Here is an 18,891-nt window from a genome sequence, read left to right on the forward strand (position 1 = left end):
GACTTGTCCTTCATTGTAAATTGTTCAAACACTATTGATTATGGGTTTTACTTTGAATTTATTGATCATGAGTTGCATTATTTTGATTATTGATTGATAAGCAATGCTTGATTGTGTAATTCCATGCTTTAGATTTATCCTTGATTAAGGTAATAAATTATAGGGAAGCAAATGGTTGGATTAACTTGCTTATTGTAAGTATTGCTTTAATCAACTTTGATGTAAAACCATACTGAATGACTTTAGGCGATTATAAATTGATTTGTTCATCGAGCGTATTCCCCTAGCTTAATGCGATTAGTTCAAATACTTAGAATGGATTCTTCAATGCGTATCGGTTAATTAGATAATTAGGACTATTGATTAGGATTCTAATCATTTTGGTTGGGCTTAAGCAAGGAAGGTCGATCTAGAGTTCAATGATCAATTAGAATTGGGAAAACATCACATCAAACCTAGATCTTTTCATTATTAATTCTCACAAATCTCTCTCTTACTCTCGTTCAAACATTTACCATCAACAAACCTCCCTCCCCCATGGTTACCTTGGGGTTATAGACAGCCTATCTAAGAAACACAAAGGTTTTCTATGGATTCAACTCGTACTTTCACTATTGCATAATTAAGGAAGGAACAGAACTTTATTTGATATGATCAAAAGGACTCGACACCTTTTTGATTCAATCACAGACCAACTTTGCTAGAAGAGCATGGTTAAACGTAACCAGATTCTGAAAGTTTAAACCTCCTTCCTGCCTCAGAAGATACAACTTCTCCCACAAAGCCTAATGGATTTTCCTATCGTCCAGACTCAAACCCCACCAGAACCTGGCCGCGATCTGCATTAACTCCTTATAGAAACTCACCGGAAGTTTGAAAAACCCCATCACGTACGTCAGAATGGCCTACATCACACTCTTACTAAGGATTTTCTTGAAGAGCTTTCAACACTTTCTCCTTAACACTACGGAGATCCCAACTTTTATTTCGAGAAAAAGAAGGCATCCCCAAATATAAATTAAAAGAATTTACCATACAAAATTTGAAAATCCCCAAGGCTATCATGATTTTCTCTAGAAAGGTCCATTCATAAACCTAATTTTATTGCATAATAACTTTGGGACCTTTCCTTTCAGGATTCAGAAAACGCAGACACTCATATCTGATAACAAAATTATCTAAAATAGATCTCCAAGCCATGAAAGCCGACTATACTTCTCCCTTTTCAACTCCTTGGACAAACACAAAATTAGGTGATTTTTAGATGCAAGACAAATATATAAGAGATTATTGCATCAATGAATTCTTAATTAGTACAGTAAATAGTAGACATAACAACATAAGAAAATGATTTCTCCTTTTCAATGTGCACAGAAAAACATGATCCTAGTAAACATAATGATGGAAAATCCATCGTGTTAGTCCTCGAATTTTCAAAAAGATATATTTGATCTCAATTTTTTTCGAAACCTAACTTTTTATTCTTTGATTTTTAAGAATATAATTGTATTTGAACTTTAATTTTTGAAATATATCTTTTTTTAATCACCGAGGTTTTAATAATAAACTTAAAAAGTTATTTAAGTTTTAAATTAAAAAATATTTTAAAAAGTATCTCTTATTTCTAAAATTATTATTTAAAAAAAAAATCAAAATGTCGTATAATTATTTAAAATAATAAAAAAAATTACTTCAATATGATGACATTTTTAAAAAATTCAAGAATTAAAAAGCTACATTTTAAAAAATTAGGACGAAACACACATATTCCTAAAATTTCGAAATTGGTATCAAAAGACTCCAATATTTCATAAAGATAGACTATTCCCACACAAATTATTTAACTTTGAGATGGACAATATTATATGTAAATTTACATCTATGTTTTACTCAAATTTCTACCTTTGTATATCAAGAATCAATATCAATGATTTTTGTTGTTACATGTTAAATTTATAAAATCAAAGTAACATTTAAATTAATTATAATTATTCATTAAAAACAACGGCACTATGAAATTCTCTTAATAGTTGAATTCCATTATTCAAGTCTTGAAATCAGTATTCAAAGAATTACTTATCTAATTTCACTATATAGGAAGGAAGGAATTAAATATTGTAAAATTACATTCTTAGCTCCCTACACTACAAGAAAAACCACCTTTTTTGACGTTTGTAATTTTAATTACTTGACGTTTTTATGAAAAAATGTCAAAAAAATAAGTATTTTAAAGAAAAAACGTCAAGAATTATTTTAAAAAGCAGAAGTTGTACCTTTTTTCTGGAAAATACAGTACTTGACTTTTAAAAATGAAGTTCAATTAATGATTTATTGATATTTTAAAAACGTCAAGAATACTAGAATATCTAGGACAGCATTATAACGGCTAAAAAATGAAAAACGCATGTGCCTCGTGCAAACAGCATTGTACTTGCAACGCTTCGGGTTTTGACGGAAAAATAGTGCGAGGTTCCAAGCTTCGAGCTTCGTTTAATTCTGTAGTTCCCTCAAAAGCCGCTTCCTCTCCGTCGATTTGTCGTTCCGATTCCCAAACCACTTACAATATTCTTCCAGAAATCTGATATCGACCTCGCCATGGAATGCGCCAATGCCAATGGTAATTTCCCCTTTCAATATTATTTCTCGATTATTCCTCTTTCTCTGATCTCTCAATTTCTTCTTCTTCTTCTTCTTCTTCTTCTTCTTCAATTCAATTCAAGGCCCGAAGAAGCCCTACACCGTGCTCTACAGAACCAAGCACTGGAGCATTACTGATTATTATTCATGGGGGATCCCTCTGGCTTTTCTCTAGATGAATCGATTCTCCATGCTTCTGATTCACAAACCTGGCGAAGGTTTTCTTCTCTATCTCCTCGCCTTCCTTCTTTCCCTAATTTTAATTGTCTTCTTTCTTTCTCTATATTTTCCTTTCTGTGTTCTGCCCGATTTGAAATTTTAGGGTCTTGTTTTTATAGAGATGGCTGTTCTCCAAGATCGTGGAAACCTAAGACAAAGTGGAGGATGGAAGCGTTATCTTTAAGAAATCACAGAGTTTCAGGTTTTGTGAAGAGGGTATCATGATCGAAGGAGAAACTGATCATGCCTAAGAATATTTGAGGATTGTGTTCAGTGGTCCGTTACTTTCAATATTTTATTTTCCTTTTTCATTTTGTGAATATTTTCCCTTATAAAATTTAAGGTGATTCTAGTTTCTTAGTCCTTAACAAATTCTTGTGTTTTGAAGTTATGCATACAACTCAGGGGTTCTCAGTTTTACTTTTCTTGTTTTTAACTTTTTCCACTCTCGGATGAACTTTCTCATTTTTTATTTTATTAGGGGTCTTGCTTCCTTGAAAAACTCCCTGTTTGTTATGAAGCTATGTTCAAGGTCTTTCTGTTTGTTAGAATGAGTTTGTAGGGACACTTTATATCAAGGATAAAGAAACTAAAAAAAGAAAAGAAAAGGTAGTAAGTCGGATGCAAAGTTTCCCTGGATGGATGAACAATTTCAGAATTTTTCTAGATCAACACTTTTTTTTCTTTTTCTTTTTCTTTTCTTTTTTTAATTGATATTTCCATGTTTTCCTCAAACTATGTCATGGACTCATGCTTAAATCCAGTGGAGGGGATGCTATTTTGGCATTAAATCAATCTCGGTTTTTTATATATCTAACTATTGACATAAGCTAACATTTTGAGCCAATTTGCAGATTGGGCAATACATCACCTCCAACGGTGGTGTTGTAACTGCTGAAGAACTTGCACCATATCTGAATTTGTCAGGAACATGGTAAGTTTCAAACTGAAACTGATAGGGGTTGGGGTACCAATAGAAAATAATTGATATTTTTTTAAAGATGTAAACAATTTGGTTGAGGTTGCCAATCATTATTTCTCGACGACTATTTGACAATAGGTGGAATGGAATCAACTCATATTTAAGTGTAATTCAAATATTAGTTTTCTTTATGATTTTGTTTCATCTTCTTGATGATTGCAGGATGATGAGTCGTACATTTTACCAGTTCTTTTACGTTTTAATGGCCAACCTGAAATTGATGAAGAGGTATGTTTAACGAGGTATGAAATGCTTGAATGGATACAATTAGCTCAATCTACCCATATTTGATGCCAATAATATGTGAACACAAGTCTATTGCTAGGTTGAGGCTTGAAGTGTTATGCTAGTTATTTCGTCCATTGAGGCTTGAACACAAGCCTGAAATTGGTGTTAGTTATTTTGTCTAATGGATACAATTATGCTAGTTATTTCGTCTATCCCAGAAAGCACAATCTACCCATAGTTGAGGCTTGAACACAAGTCTGAAATTGATGAAGTGTTATTTCGTCTTTAGGGATGAGTGAAGAGGAAGTTTCTTATTACCAGAAGATTTTGGCTATTCATGTGTCGGGTTTTGACGTTCCCAAGCCAATTAAAACCTTTGAAGACTGGATTTTCCCCTCAACTTATGAATGCTATAAAAAAGCAAGGGTATGAGAAGCCTACTTCTATACAGTGCCAAGCTATGCCAATTGTGCTTTATGGGAGAGATATCATTAGAATAGCAAAAACTGGTTCGAGTAAGACTACTGCTTTTGTTCTTCCAATGATTGTTCATATTATGAATCAACCTAAATTTGATCAGTTTAAAGAACTGAAAGCTGGGTGTGAGATAGTTGTTGACTTTCTTTTTAGTTCTCATCTTGAGAAAAGTTTTCTTACATTCAGTTTAAATACAAGCTGAACAAATTATAAGCAACAATAATGGTTATATAAGCAGCAAAGATTAATATACATAAAAAGATGAACAACAAGAAAAGAGGAGCATAAACTTAAGAATTCATATTGGGTTGACTGTTACAATTATGTTCCTTATATTGTTTTGGAAGTGTCCATATGGGTAATATTATTTCGTTGATGTAGGTGCTCAAAGCGACGAGTTCAAGGTGAACTATGTTATTCTTGTGGAGGTAGGAGCATAATGAGCGAGATTTGGCGAGGATTACTTCTTACAGGATTGATAGGTGTAATTTTTTTTAAATTGTTCATAGAGGGGATGAGGGTTGATTGTACAATAGGAATGTATTCATGTGGGGGTTGATAATTATACTTTTGAAATTGTCATATGGGGTTGATTATAATGTTGGAATTATTCATATGGGGTTTACCGTATTCTTTTTAACTTAGAAATACTTTATGAGGTTGTAATATTGAGAATGTTAAAGAAGTGAAGTTTTTATAAAGATATTGGTGGAAATTTGGTTGATATATATAACATTGAAAATGCGTGTATTGTTTATTTAATTGATGAATATATGTCATATATATACCAAATGTGGTTTGGATCAAAATACAGGAGCAATTATAGGTAAAAACGTCAATATTACAGATTTTTCTAAAAAATTCACAAGCAGACTTGGACATGTTGAACATGTCAAGAACTCTCATATTCTTGATATTTCTAACATGTCGACGTTTTTTCATTGTCAAATTAAAAGATTTCTTGACGTTTTTTCCTTGTTAAGAACACTCATATTCTTGACATTTTAAACATGTCAAGTTTTAGTGTTTCTTGATGTTTTTTAAATGTCAAGTGTCACTTTTCTTGACGTTTTTAAAATGTCAAGAAAAGTGATTCTTGACATTTAAAAAACGTCAAGAAACACTATTTTTGTAGTAGTGCTATTCGATCAAGTTTCCGAAATGGAAAACATATAGACTTAGATATAAGTGTCATGTTCAACCCTGCAAATCAAATGAAAAGCCTTCACAGGAAGGGGTTCATAAGGGGTTCATAACCATCACTTAGGATTGGGATCGAATCACATATGATAATCATGTGAAATATTAATCTCTTCAATGACAAATTTATAAAGGGAGATTAAGTATTTCACCGTCCAATTTTAACTCAAGAGGATATCCCTACTCACATATCTCCACATGAACAATTTAGATCAAACAATTTATAACAATTAAAAAAATTGGTCATATTCATAGTGTCACTAGGAAAAAGAACCCAACCTTAACCTTATCCATATATTATAGATCCATTAAATTATTTCTTGAACATGATCCACCTGTAAATCAAACACATTCTCTTCTATTTAACATTTAATTGCCTTGATTTTTAATATAATAGATAAAATAATATTGGATATTAAATAAATAATATTGGATATTAAATAATTAAATAACTCAATAGTTATTAGGCTTTAGGATACGAATCCAAGCAATTGATGCATTGGTTCTGGATGTTAGACAATCTTAGCAAGAAGGAACTAGATGTGGTTGCGATTATCATTTGGGATCTTTAGAATTTTTTACACCAACAATATTAAGAAAAATGTTTTTTTATAGCCTTGAGAGATAGCGTTTTCTAAAATGAGCTATGAAATAAATTGGAAAAAAAAAAAAAAAAAGGAAATGGAAGAATTTTGTAAACGCGCGTGTGGTTGATGGAGAACGGGAAAAAATTGAAATTGTCATCCCCTCCCTCTTTCTCTTTTACTTTCCCTTCTCTCTGACCCTCCAAATTGAGAGTTTTTTACTGTGTCCTTCCAAGAGCTTTCACAGGCGAGCTAGATGGCGACGACGTCTCAGGGGCACTAGCCAGGGGAGTAGAAGCGGGCGCTGCACTTGACCTTGTCGTTAACGAAGGTGTACCGGAAGTTCTGGGTTACGAACTTGACATCCTCAACCCCCAAGTGAGAAAATAGGGTTTCTCACACTTGAAACCCAATTTGATGGAGTAGATTTCTATTTTCAGGTAAGAACAAACTCACGTCTTCTTTCGTTTATATGCTAGATGCCTTTTTCATCTATCAGATGCTAGATGCCTTTCTCCCTCTATCTTTAATCCTGGTGCTAAAGCAAATCCCATGGAACTGGCTCAAAATCTTACAGCCTGACCACTTATCTCCCTACGGATCACAAAATTCAGCAGTTTACACTAAGAAATTGAAGTTCCAGCGCCGAGCAGATCGAATATCTTGACGCCACTTTATCCGAGAAATCCAAAATTCTCACCTGCACCGAGCAGGAAAAGGTCTTCCTGATTCGTTTTGCTGTTTGATTGCTATTTGTAATTTATTTTGATTTGGATTGTGCATTTTTGTGCTGATTGCAATTTGCAGGAGACGTTGTTGCAAGAGAACGTGTCGCTTTCTAACACCGTGAAGAAACTCACTCGAGATGTCTCGAAGGTATAGCCATGGTTTTTAATCGTTTTGTTGTTTGTGTATTTTGATTTTTTTTTTCAACTCCTAAGTTTGAATTAACGTTTTCGAATTAATTATGATTACGATGAATATTTGAATTTTGGATGTTATAATGGAGTTAGATTATTGTGCGAAGTATGGTTTGATTATGACATATGGACTTTCGATTTTTATGTTAAGTAACATGAAATAGTTGAAACTTCTCAATGTAATAATTCATAAGTTTATTTTTATATGATGGAAGGAAATAGTGGAACGCTTTGAAGTTAACCTGCAAAAGTTGAGGGGATACTACCATCAATATATGTAAATTTTGATTATCTTATATCTGAAATAAGAAGATTGACTCTTGCATTGTTAGCAGTTGGAGGTCTTTAGAAAGATGCTTATGCAGTCCCTTAAAGCTCTGTTATGCAATTGTAGCAAAATTCATCGGTTTACAGTAATCAGAAGTTCAGAGTTGAAGTTCTTACAACATAAACAAGAAGAAAAACTGAAAGAACAGAAAACTCCCCAAAACCCAATGAACATGGGAGGGAATAAATTCAATTACCAGGTTCGGTTCAGAGGCTAAGAGCCCCTAGCAAGAAACGAAGTTGAGAAGGTAGATATAGGAGGTGGAAACAAACATTTAAAAAGGCAACAAAGTTGAGGTTAAAACTTTCAAGGTTCAATTACCAAGTACCACTGTTGATTCTCACACTTTCAAGGTTCTTTCTGATGTGTTTATTAGGTCTGACAAATTTGAATGTTGCCTTTGAAATTTTAGATCATCTGGAAGACCTAGGAACTAGCTTAAAACTCAACACCTACAACTATGTTAACGCTTTTATCAAGAAAGACCAAGTGAGTTAACTTTAGTTTTTCTGATTATAAGTTGACTTGTTTGTGTTTAATTGTTATAAGTCCTTTTTTGTTTATATTTGTGCATTTTTCAAATGAATTTGAGTTCTATTAGTATCTTCTCTTAGTTTTCATAGGTTTACTTGCTTAGGTTGATAACTTTGTTTATGGTTTTCATTGAGTCGTTTGTGTTTATAAGTGTATAACTATTTGGGTTTTCTATTTGATAGGCTTACTTGCTTGGATTTATAAGTAATTTTCTTTTGTGTTGTTAATGGTTTTTATTGAGTTCATTTTACTTACATATTTCATTTTTCTTCTAGATTTTAATATCGTTGGTCTTAAGTATAAATTGCCCCATGTGTCGATGGAAACTTGATGAACTTAGATTAGTTTATTTTCCTCATGTTGTACTTTCCAAATTTGAACCTCTTTGAACAAGGAACCAACAACGAATAGGTTTTTTCGACAAATATCAGTGAGTAAGGACTTCTTTTTTGACGGATTTCATTTTTCTTGTTCTCAACGGCGTTGGTGGAGATAGAAGCCTAGTCATTCAAGTTATATCTCTCACGTTCACATGAATAATTGACTCTCTCTACAAATTATGTTTCTGCTTCAGATAACAAAACATATGTTTTGAGCTACAAAAGTTGCAACCACTTGAAATACAGGTAAGTTAGAGTTCTTGAAGAGTTTGAGTGTGGATTTAGCCATTGACCATACCAAGGAGAACATCAAAGACTTGTTGTCACTCCTAAACGGTGAGGTGACATTGCTATAAGAAGGATAGCAACATTGTGTCACTAAACTGTGGGGGTGACACTACCTAATTTCAGATTTGTGGTCACTTCAAATGGGATTTGATTACAATGTTCACATAACTGTATGCATGTCTATCACTTGGTTAATTTTTTTTTATATGTAGTTTAATTTGGTCTTTGTCCAAAGTGCATTTTGCAAAAAAGTGGTTTGGTTCAAATCTTTCCTTAGACATGAAATCTTTCCTTTATATTTCTAATACTTTTGTAGTGAAGCTCATGGATATTTGTTTTATGTAGGTCCAAACAGTTCGTGCCCTTAGGACAGTAGGTAATTAAGAAATTAAACTTGATTTTTTTGGGTGGGGGTTGATTTCATTATCTCTTCATTGCCATTTGATTGGTATCTCTTTGTTTTAACTTTTGGATAGGAAATAACTTAAGATTTTTTCTACCAAGATCAAGACCTCAAGTTCCTTCTGTTACATTATACAAGCATGCAACGGAAGCAAACGAAATCGATAAGTAATCTAATTACATTTAATTTTAGTTCTAAAAACATGGTTAAACAGAAACTTCAGAAGAGAGTTTCTAAACTAAATACCTTTGATGAATTCTCTCAATTCCAAGATGCTCTTCACGTGATTTCAGCTCCAATTCAACAGTGAACCACCAAGAGATCTTCGCTACTATTCTTAGCCTTCAATTTGAGTGGTGAAACTCCAAATTGGAGTGAATTTGTGAAGGAAAAAAGTAGGTTTTTGTCAAGAAGAAGAATACAATAGAAAGAACTTTTCCAGTTGCCAAAACCCTTATGATCTCTATAAATTGAAGATGTTTTATATTTAATTCACATGTAAGCACTGAAGTTCAGCAACATTGACACATTAATCACCTGGAATTCAGTGGGTAAGGTATATAATTGAGGAGGAAACACCTCCTACTTTACAAAAGTGGGGTGCTTCAACTTTCTTTTCAAATTTCCATTTTCTCTTTCATTTGTTTTCAATTTCAATTCATTCAAAATTAATTAAAACCAAAATAAAAAGTTCAAATAATGAAATTTGAAATAAAAAGAGAAATTAATTTAATTTTAATTAATTAAACATATTTAATTAATTAAATAATAATTTAATATCAAATATTAAATTAATCATACACCTAATTTAAAACATGAATCAGATTCATGTAATTAAAATTTAAATCAATATTTAAATATTATAAAATCTCTAATTTCGTTTAATTTCGATAAATTAAACGTTAATTAATTATATCAAATATAATTTCAAACCCTAATTTCAATTCGAACATTTCAACTTAAAAACTTCAAATTGATATCATTCCAAATTCACTCAATTTATTAATTCAAGGTGTTTATGTTTTACGACCTAATAGAGGGACCTTATGGACCTAGAGATCATGAGCTCCGATTAATTGGCTAAAACTCTTTAGACCAAATTAATCACTATTTGTTAACTATAAAGTCACACGATTATAGCTCGATAGATGCACTCTCCTCACTATGGATATATTTGTGTCCATTTGATTTAACCATAATCAGTAAGTCGATCCTTCACAGGTTGTTCGTAATAACGGTTGGGTCATTATATTTTTTTACCCCGATATTATATCTTGCTCCTAAAGTTCCACTGATCCTCTAATGGCAATTGGTTTGTGATCCAATAACTAAACCAGATCGGGTAGGCACATGAATTCCTTATTGCACCATATGTCCCCAACTATCTACTCGGTCTTACCCCTGAAATGAGGGGCTTATTGAGCTGGCGCTGTTGAGTCAACCCTCACCTATGTAAATCTAAGGATAATCTCGAATAAATAGGAGTTCATAGTTAGCTCAGGATTAAGATCGAGTTACCTAGGTCATTTAAGCGAAATAGTCAGTCTTAAACAGTAAACAAAGTTAAAAAGTAAGAGTGACTTATTTCTTGGTCCGATCTTACACAAACTCATTGCATAGGATGCCCCCACTCCTCATGTTAATACATGAACGAATCAGAATCACTTCATTTGCAGCACATTTATAACAACTTGTAACAACTATAGGGTAGGCCGCATCCGATAGTGTTACTAGAATAAGGCACCCAACCTTATTCATATACTATAGACCGTTTTGGCTATTTACTCGAACTTGGTCCACTTTTATGTCTCCACATAAAGTTCAAGTATTCATATAATAGTCATGGATCTTAGTTTATTGGATTTAGACTTTATAAGTGCAATTTATAGATTCAGTAACAACTTTATTGAAGTAATGTGGAATAACATCTTTATTTGAAAATATAATATGTTTAACTTTACAAATTGCGAGTTTTAGAACATACAACATAATACCATTATTTAAAGCAGAATCGAGTATTTTAGAAGAATTCGACATGCTGAAATTTTAAACATATTCTTATTAGTAAATTGCAACTAAATCCAAATCAAGTTTAGTAAAAAGTAATAATATACCCATAATCATTATTTATTTGCAATGATACTGTAGTGAGTCAGAATAAGTGCTACCGAGAGGCAGTCAAATACTCCTTTACTAAAGCAAGACAATCTTGACTAAATACTATCTCCAGAATAACTTATATTTCGATAGTCATTTATCACCATTTTTTGTTAGACTAACACTTTAGTAACTTTGTAAGTGTAACCCTCCATTTTCAGACCTCAGAGGTTGGCCCCAACGATACTACCGAATTGGAAAATCAAGGTTGAAAAATGACCTAAGAAATTCTATTCATTCCTGGAGTTTGAGTTGTTCTGAACTCTATGTTACAACCATCCCAGGGTATAACCATTGTTAAATGACTAGAAAGGTCGACTTAAAGATGACAAGATGACGCAACATAGGAATCTCACAGTTCAAACAAGTGGAAGAGACCGTAGGATATGTTGACACATATCCTTCACCTACTTACTATGAACTACTTTCCCTATTCACCTTGATATTGGCTCATACAAACACTTTCCGAATGGAGGTCACTCCCAGGGTGACACAAAACGTCATATGAATCTCACGGTGTGAAACTTCTAGGGATATGAGTGTTGAAATCAATATATCTTATATTTGATTTTACATTGAACGACTTCCCCTCATTCACCTTGATCTTGACTCGTGCAAACACTTTCTAAATGGAAGTCACTTCCAGGGTGACATGAAGCGTCGCATGAATCTCACGTTGTGAAACTCTTAGGACGTGAGAATGAAAAAGAAAACATCACTTTTGATTTTACTATGAACAGCTTCCCCTATTCACCATAATCTCGATTTATGTAAACACTTTTTGAATGGAGGTCACTTCCAGGGTGACACGAAGTGTCACATGAAACTTGATTGTGAACTTTTAGGGACGTGGAAGATAAAAATAATATATCGTATATGTTATTAATCTCCCACTGAAGCATTCTAATAACATATCATATATGCTATTGAACTCCTACTGAAGTGTTCTAATATTTGTTTGGGTATATTTTTACTCAGATTTGCTCGTGCTAATTAAACAACCTAAGTCTAGGTGTTTATCCAAGAATAATGTTTATATTTGGATTTAACCTACGATGTCTAGGTGTTAAACTAGCCTTAAAACCTCACACCGCTCACATTTTGCTCATAAAGCTGGTTAACAATGCTCAGTTATTCGGCCATAATCCCCATGTAGGAGGTGTTCTGTAAACCGTCAACTTATGTACCCCCAACCTTAGACAGAATTATATACCGATTGAGTTTGTAACCAAATTTTACAAGATGTTGACCTATTTTAACTATTAAAATAGGTGGTTAACCTACGTGAGCATGTAGCTTATCTTTGTTATGGATTTTAAATGTCTAACCCAATTTTATAACAACTTACAAAACTTTAGACATGCTAAGCATCCACAACATATATCAAAGGCATTCGATATTTAATATAACATTTATATTAAAACATTTGAAACCCTATACATGCATACTATATATTATAACACTTTATAACATACTTTTAATGCATGTAACATGCTTCCTATGATAGGATTTTAAATCTACATGGTGTACTTTATACACATACAAGATTTATTTAATTATAACATACATCATATGCATAAATAATTAAACATAGACTAATATGGTTTTAGTTTTTGGCATTATCAAGCAAACAAAAGCATAATTATTATAAAATTCAGAAAAAACCAGCTCCAAAATGCTTTTAGATGCTCAAACGTGAATCGGACACGAAACTCTCGAACTGGACCTCTAATGCTCAAAAATTAGGTTGAATGGGGCAAAAAACCATCTAGTACCATCAAGCATCGAGCATTTCACTAAATACCATCAAGTTGCTCATCTAGTACCATCGAGTATGGCATCGTGCATCGAGTATTTCATAAAATACCATCGAGTTGCATCGAGTACCATCGAGTATGGCATCATGCATTGAGTATTTCAAAAAATACCATTGAGTTGCATCAAGTACCATCGAGTATGACATTGTGCATCGAGTATTTCACAAAATACCATCGAGTATGAGCATCGTGCATCGTGTTATTTCATGAATTATCATCGAGTAAGCCATCGAGTATTCCATCGAGCATTGAGTATGTGCAGTGGTTGTAAAATTCAGTTCTTATTGCTCGACATTCTTCACTTCTTTCTTCAATTACATCGTAATTGCAACTCTAATGACTCTAATCGAATTACAGACACTTAAACACACATTAAGACCCATCAAACAAGAGCCAATTACATGAATTATAACATAATTGAAGAGAAAACAATGCCAAAACTCAAAAAAACCATATAAGTTCACCATTTCCATACAACTTATGAAAAACACCCACCAAAACTCAAATTAACGCTAATTAAGTGCTTAAATCACGCTTTGATACCAATTATTAGAATATACTAGCATGTAACGGAAGCAAACAGATTCAATAAGCACTATAATTACATTTAATTTGAGTTTTAAAAGCATGCTTAAACAGAAACTTCAAAAGAGGGTTTCTAAACTACATACATTTGATGAATTCTCCCAATTCCAAGTTGCTCTTCACGTGATTCTAGCTCCAACTCAACAGTGAACCATCAAATGATATTCTTTATTTTTAGCCTTGAATTTGAATGGTGGAACTTTAAATTGTAGTGAATTTGTCAAAAAGAAGAACACAGCAGCAAGAACTTTTCCAGGTGCCAAAACCCTTATGATCTCTATAAATTGAAGAGGTTTTATATTTAATTCACATGTAAGCACTGAAGTTTAGCAACATTGACACTTCAATCACTTGAAAATTAAGTAGGCAAGGAGTATAATGAAAGAGGAAACACCCCCTACTTCACAGAAGTGGGTGTTTCCACTTTGTTTTCAAATTTCCATTATTTTCTCTTTCATTTGTTTTTAATTTCAATTAATTCAAGATTAATTAAAAACAAAATAAAAAATTCAAATTATGAAATTTGAAATAAAAAGAAATTAATTTAATTTTAACTAATTATACATATTTAATTAATTAAATAATTAATCATATATCTAATTTAAAACGTGAATCCTATTCATGTAATTAATATTTAAATCAATATTTAAATATTATAAACTTTCTAATTTTATTTAATTTTAGTAAATTAAACATTAATTAATTATATCAAATATAATTATACAAACCTTAATTTGAATTTAAACTTATTCAAATTCAAACCCTAATTTCAATTTGAACACTTCAAATTGATATCATTCAAAATTCACTTAATTTATTAATTCAAGGTGTTCATGTTTTACGAGTTATTAAAGGCACCTTATGGACTTACAGATCATGAGCTCCAACGATTTAAGATTAACTGGCTAAAACTCTTTAGACCAAATTAGTCAGTATTCGTTATCTATCCAGTCACACCACTATAGCTCGATATAATTGTACTCTCCTCACTGTAGATATATTTGTGTCCACTTGATTTAACCATAATCAGTAAGTCGACCCTTCAAATGCTGTTTGTAATAACGGCTGGGTCAATATGTTGTTTTACCCTGATATTACATCTTGCTCCTGAAGTTCTACTGATCTTTTAATGAACAATTAGTTTGTGATTCAATCACTAATTAAACCAAATCCCTCTCAGGCCAATGAGAGGGTGGGGCCCCTTGTTCAAGACCTCGATTCAATACTTTAAGTGAATAACCTTTCTTCTATCCCTAAATCGGGTAGGCACATGAATTCCTTATTGCACCATATGTCCCCAACTATCTACTCGGTTTTACCCCTAAAATGAGGGGCTTATTGAGTTGGCGCTGTTGAGTCAACCCTCACCTATGTAAATCTAAGAATAATCCCGAATAAACAGGAATTCATAGTTAGCTCAGGACTAAGATCGAGTTACCTAGGTCATTTAAGTGAAATAGACAGTCTTAAACATTAAACAACATTATAAAGCAAGAGTGACTTATTTATTTGTCCGATCTTACGCAAACTCATTGCATATGATGTCCCCACTCCTCATGTCAATACATGAACGAATCAGGATCCCTTCGTTTGTAGCACCTTTACAACAACTTGTAACAACTATATAGTGGGCCGCATCCGATAGTGTTACCAGAATAGACATCTAATCTTATTCATTTATTATAGACCGTTTTGGCTATTTACTCGAACCTGATCCACAAGTTCATGTATTCATATATTAACTATGGATCTTAATTTCTTGGATTTAGACTTTATAAGTGCAATTTATAGATTCAATAATAACTTTATTGAAATAATGTCGAATAACATCTTTATTTGATAATAGAATATATTTAAATTTACAAATTGCGAGTTTTAGAACATACAACCCAACACCTTCTTCATGTTGATTCCATCAAAACATTGTAAGCTTCTTTTAACCTTATAAATTTGTTGCAATTGATAGTTGTGATTGTGGCTGTTGAGCTCTCCTTTCCTTGTCAAGCTTTTTGTTTGGCCAATTCTATAGCTGTTGAGCAGTAATAATCTTGTTTACAAGAAGTTACAAGGTGTAAGTTGTTATCTTTGGATTTTTTCCTTATAAAGGTGGATCTTACATCTCATTTGTTGTTTTTTTTACTTGATATTGGATTCCAATTCTTATGTGTGTTTTTTTTTCTTGGCAATGGATTCTTAGCGACAGGAGACAAATTTAGATCTGGCAAAGGCTCCACGAAATGAGTGACAAGCGACAGAATAGAGTGGATCTGGGCGACAGATATGGTACCAACCAAGTGATTTTGGGCCGTGGAGGTTCTTCTTCCAGCAGGAGGTTCTTCTTCTCGATGGGTTTTTATAAGAACTAAGTTTTTTTTCCCCTTTTTATATTGTTTTTCTAGCAGTGAAACCTTTCCCCTTGCGACCTTCTTCTTCACCAGCAAACACTTGGATGACCACCCCTCTCACTCTTAGGTTTTTTCGCAATTGTAGATTTGGTTGTCCATCATTTGTCGGCCTTCGTAGGTATTTTTCTTTGTTTGTAGATGTTTACAGAAAGTTCAACGCGAGAGGGTCAAACTTGGGAAGAAATTGGGTTCCATGGTAATAAAAATCTCTCATTGACTATTTTGCTATTCATTTCTATTCTATTTTCTTCTCGTGGGTCTATTGAAATGCCTTGAATCTGTTTGTTGGCGTTTCGAACAACTAAATACAGGCACTTCGAGCATTAAGAATCTTGAATCTGTTTGTTGGCGTTTCAATACCTATTCAAAATTTTTATTCAACATATTTATTTATTTGCAGTTTTTTACGATTATGACCCTAGGATTTAGAGTAGTGCGCTATATAAACTCTCTAACCTTAGAGGCACCATTTTTTTATGTAATTTCTGAAAACATTCTCTCAAATAATATTGTTCTCCCTCTATCCGTGGACGTAGTTAACACATTGTTAGTGAACTACGTATATTTGTGTGTCGATCTTCTCTTTCTCTACGTTCCTTTTTGTGTTATTTACTTGTCAATTTCATAAGAGGGTCTATCCAAACAAGTTTCTGTATTTTTTTTTTTGGGTTAAAAATTTATGTTCATTCTATATTTTTGTCTTTCATTTATCCTGTTTGATGGACCTTTTCAATTCAATTAAATTTTTGTCTAGGACATATCTAGGTGTAAAGATACATTGTCTTTCGCATATGCACTTTTATGTTAATGTTAATTGTTTATCATTGTTTCTTACTAGGCAATTGAATTGTATTATATGCAAGTAGAGTGGGATGAACACATTTCGGGCTTGCTCGGCTCCGAGGCAGGCTGCCTTCGATTATTATCCACACTTAAGTGGCTTTAAATTTGTGTACCTATATCGTTAGTGGTCCAGATCTACAAGTTCAGACAATTTCAAACACCAGCAACATTTTTTCTCTTTGTTTTTCCCTTTTCGCTCCCTGAGCTATTATCGTTTTTCATTGTGTTTTCCAAGCATAAAGGCCATTCCCCACTTTATGATTTATTGAATATTGCAATAAATGCGTCGATTCCTCTCAGCTAGACAATAGAAAGAATTTGCTCCAATTCCGAATTGAATAACAATCACATTCCTAGGTTGATGCCACTAGAGCTTTATCAAATTCTATTGTTTTCCACTTGAATGCAATATTCTATTTGTTAGTAACTCAAAACTGCAAATTAGTTTTTGAGTTGGTTTAGTCAATTCCTAGTTTCTAGAAAACAGTTGAAGTTATTTTTAGTTGTAGTCAAGTCTAAGTTTCTATTCTTGTGGAGTTAGTGGAATTAGTTAATAACATTATGGAATCTATTTGTAGACTTAAGATATGTATTTATATGGAGGTTTCTAGAATGAAATACACACACTTCCCATTTTTCTCATTTCCCTCTCATTAGTTAGAATAACAATGGTATTAGAGCTCTCAATTCTTAAGGGATCTGTGAGTGAGAATCAGTGAAATATCTCCGAGAAAAACTGAGTGATACACCTGTGAGAGTTATTAGAGATTGAATTAGGATCAAACAGTCTTTCTTCATTGGCTCCACTTGTGTTTAATGGTGAAAACTACCAAGCATGGGCTATCAGAATGCAAGCCTACATGGAGGGTTGTGATTATTGGGAAGCAATTGAGCAAGACCATGAGATTGTTCCACTTCCTGATAACCCAACAATACATCAGATCAAGACTCACAGGGAGCGAGTCACTAGGAAGGCAAAAGCTTGAGCTTGCCTATATGCAGTTGTGTCTCCCGCCATATTCAATAGAATTATGGCCTTGAAGTCGGCACAGAAAATCTGGGAGTTCCTCAAAAGTGAGTATGAAGGTGATGAGAGGATTAAAGGCATGAAAGTGTTGAACTTGGTGCAAGAATTCGAGAGAATGAAAATGAAGGATTCTAAGTCCATTAAAGAGTACTCAGATAAGTTGATTAGGATTGCTAGCAAGGCAAGAGCATTAGGAACCAATTTACCTGACAATAGATTGGTTTAGAAGATTCTAGTTTCAGTACTTGAGAGATATGAAACAATCATTGCTTCCTTAGAAATTATTAATGACCTCTCAACACTCAAGGTGATAGAAATGGTTAGTGCTTTACAAGAACAAGAGTAGAGGAGGTTGATGAGACAAGAAGGAAGCATTGAGAAGGCATTGAAAGCTAAAGTGCAATAGGGAGAAGGTGGAAGAGAGAAGAAGGAAAGTGGCAGTAGTAGCTCAAAGTCTGCTACAAAGGATGCTGGTAGTGAAAGAGTAAAATAACATGCAGCAGAAGTATCAAGGATCCATAAGCTTTCTAATTCACTAATTTTAGTAAAAACTAAAGCATGTTCTTCTTAAAAAGCGGGTTTTCTGAACATACCTTTGATGAACTCTCCAAGAAAACGCCTGTTCAGCTGTTGTCTTTACTTGTTATCAACGTGAACCACCTCAAAGGCTTCCCTACTATGCTCTTGGAGCTTTAGGCAGTGTTGTGGGATTCAAGAACAGCTTGAAGATGTGAAGAAACCAGAGAAACTCACAGCAGCTTGACTGAAGAAGACAGCTTCTTCTTCAGAAACGTGGGATTTGGTGAACTTGGAAGAGTGTCAGGAAGTGTCGAAACCAGAGAGAGGGCCAACTCTTGCGTAAGCAAGAACATATTTT

The 18,891-nt window shown here is 33.2% G+C and overlaps 2 long non-coding RNA genes across 4 annotated transcripts; both read left to right on the forward strand.

The window, feature by feature from the left end:
* Positions 1 to 2,406: 2,406 nt before the first annotated feature.
* On the forward strand, positions 2,407 to 5,244 carry LOC120082646 (uncharacterized). Its single transcript, XR_005483238.2, has 7 exons — positions 2,407 to 2,617; positions 2,721 to 2,855; positions 2,976 to 3,132; positions 3,711 to 3,790; positions 4,001 to 4,066; positions 4,356 to 4,581; positions 4,925 to 5,244. It is a non-coding gene; the product is annotated as an uncharacterized LOC120082646 (long non-coding RNA).
* A 1,127-nt stretch (positions 5,245 to 6,371) lies between these two features.
* Positions 6,372 to 9,808, forward strand: LOC120082814 (uncharacterized). Of its 3 annotated transcripts, XR_016531187.1 has the most exons (6): positions 6,372 to 6,767; positions 6,905 to 7,046; positions 7,135 to 7,203; positions 7,583 to 8,064; positions 9,123 to 9,153; positions 9,254 to 9,808. It is a non-coding gene; the product is annotated as an uncharacterized LOC120082814 (long non-coding RNA). The 3 variants fall into 3 exon arrangements; XR_016531186.1 differs by having other exon boundaries at positions 6,374 to 6,767; positions 9,123 to 9,808; XR_016531185.1 differs by lacking the exons at positions 9,123 to 9,153; positions 9,254 to 9,808 and having other exon boundaries at positions 6,383 to 6,767; positions 7,583 to 8,314.
* Positions 9,809 to 18,891: the final 9,083 nt, after the last annotated feature.

Source organism: Benincasa hispida, chromosome 8 (assembly GCF_027475165.1).
Source record: "Benincasa hispida cultivar pf3 chromosome 8, pf3_genome.v1.1, whole genome shotgun sequence".
In the NCBI taxonomy this organism is placed as follows: Eukaryota; Viridiplantae; Streptophyta; class Magnoliopsida; order Cucurbitales; family Cucurbitaceae; genus Benincasa; species Benincasa hispida.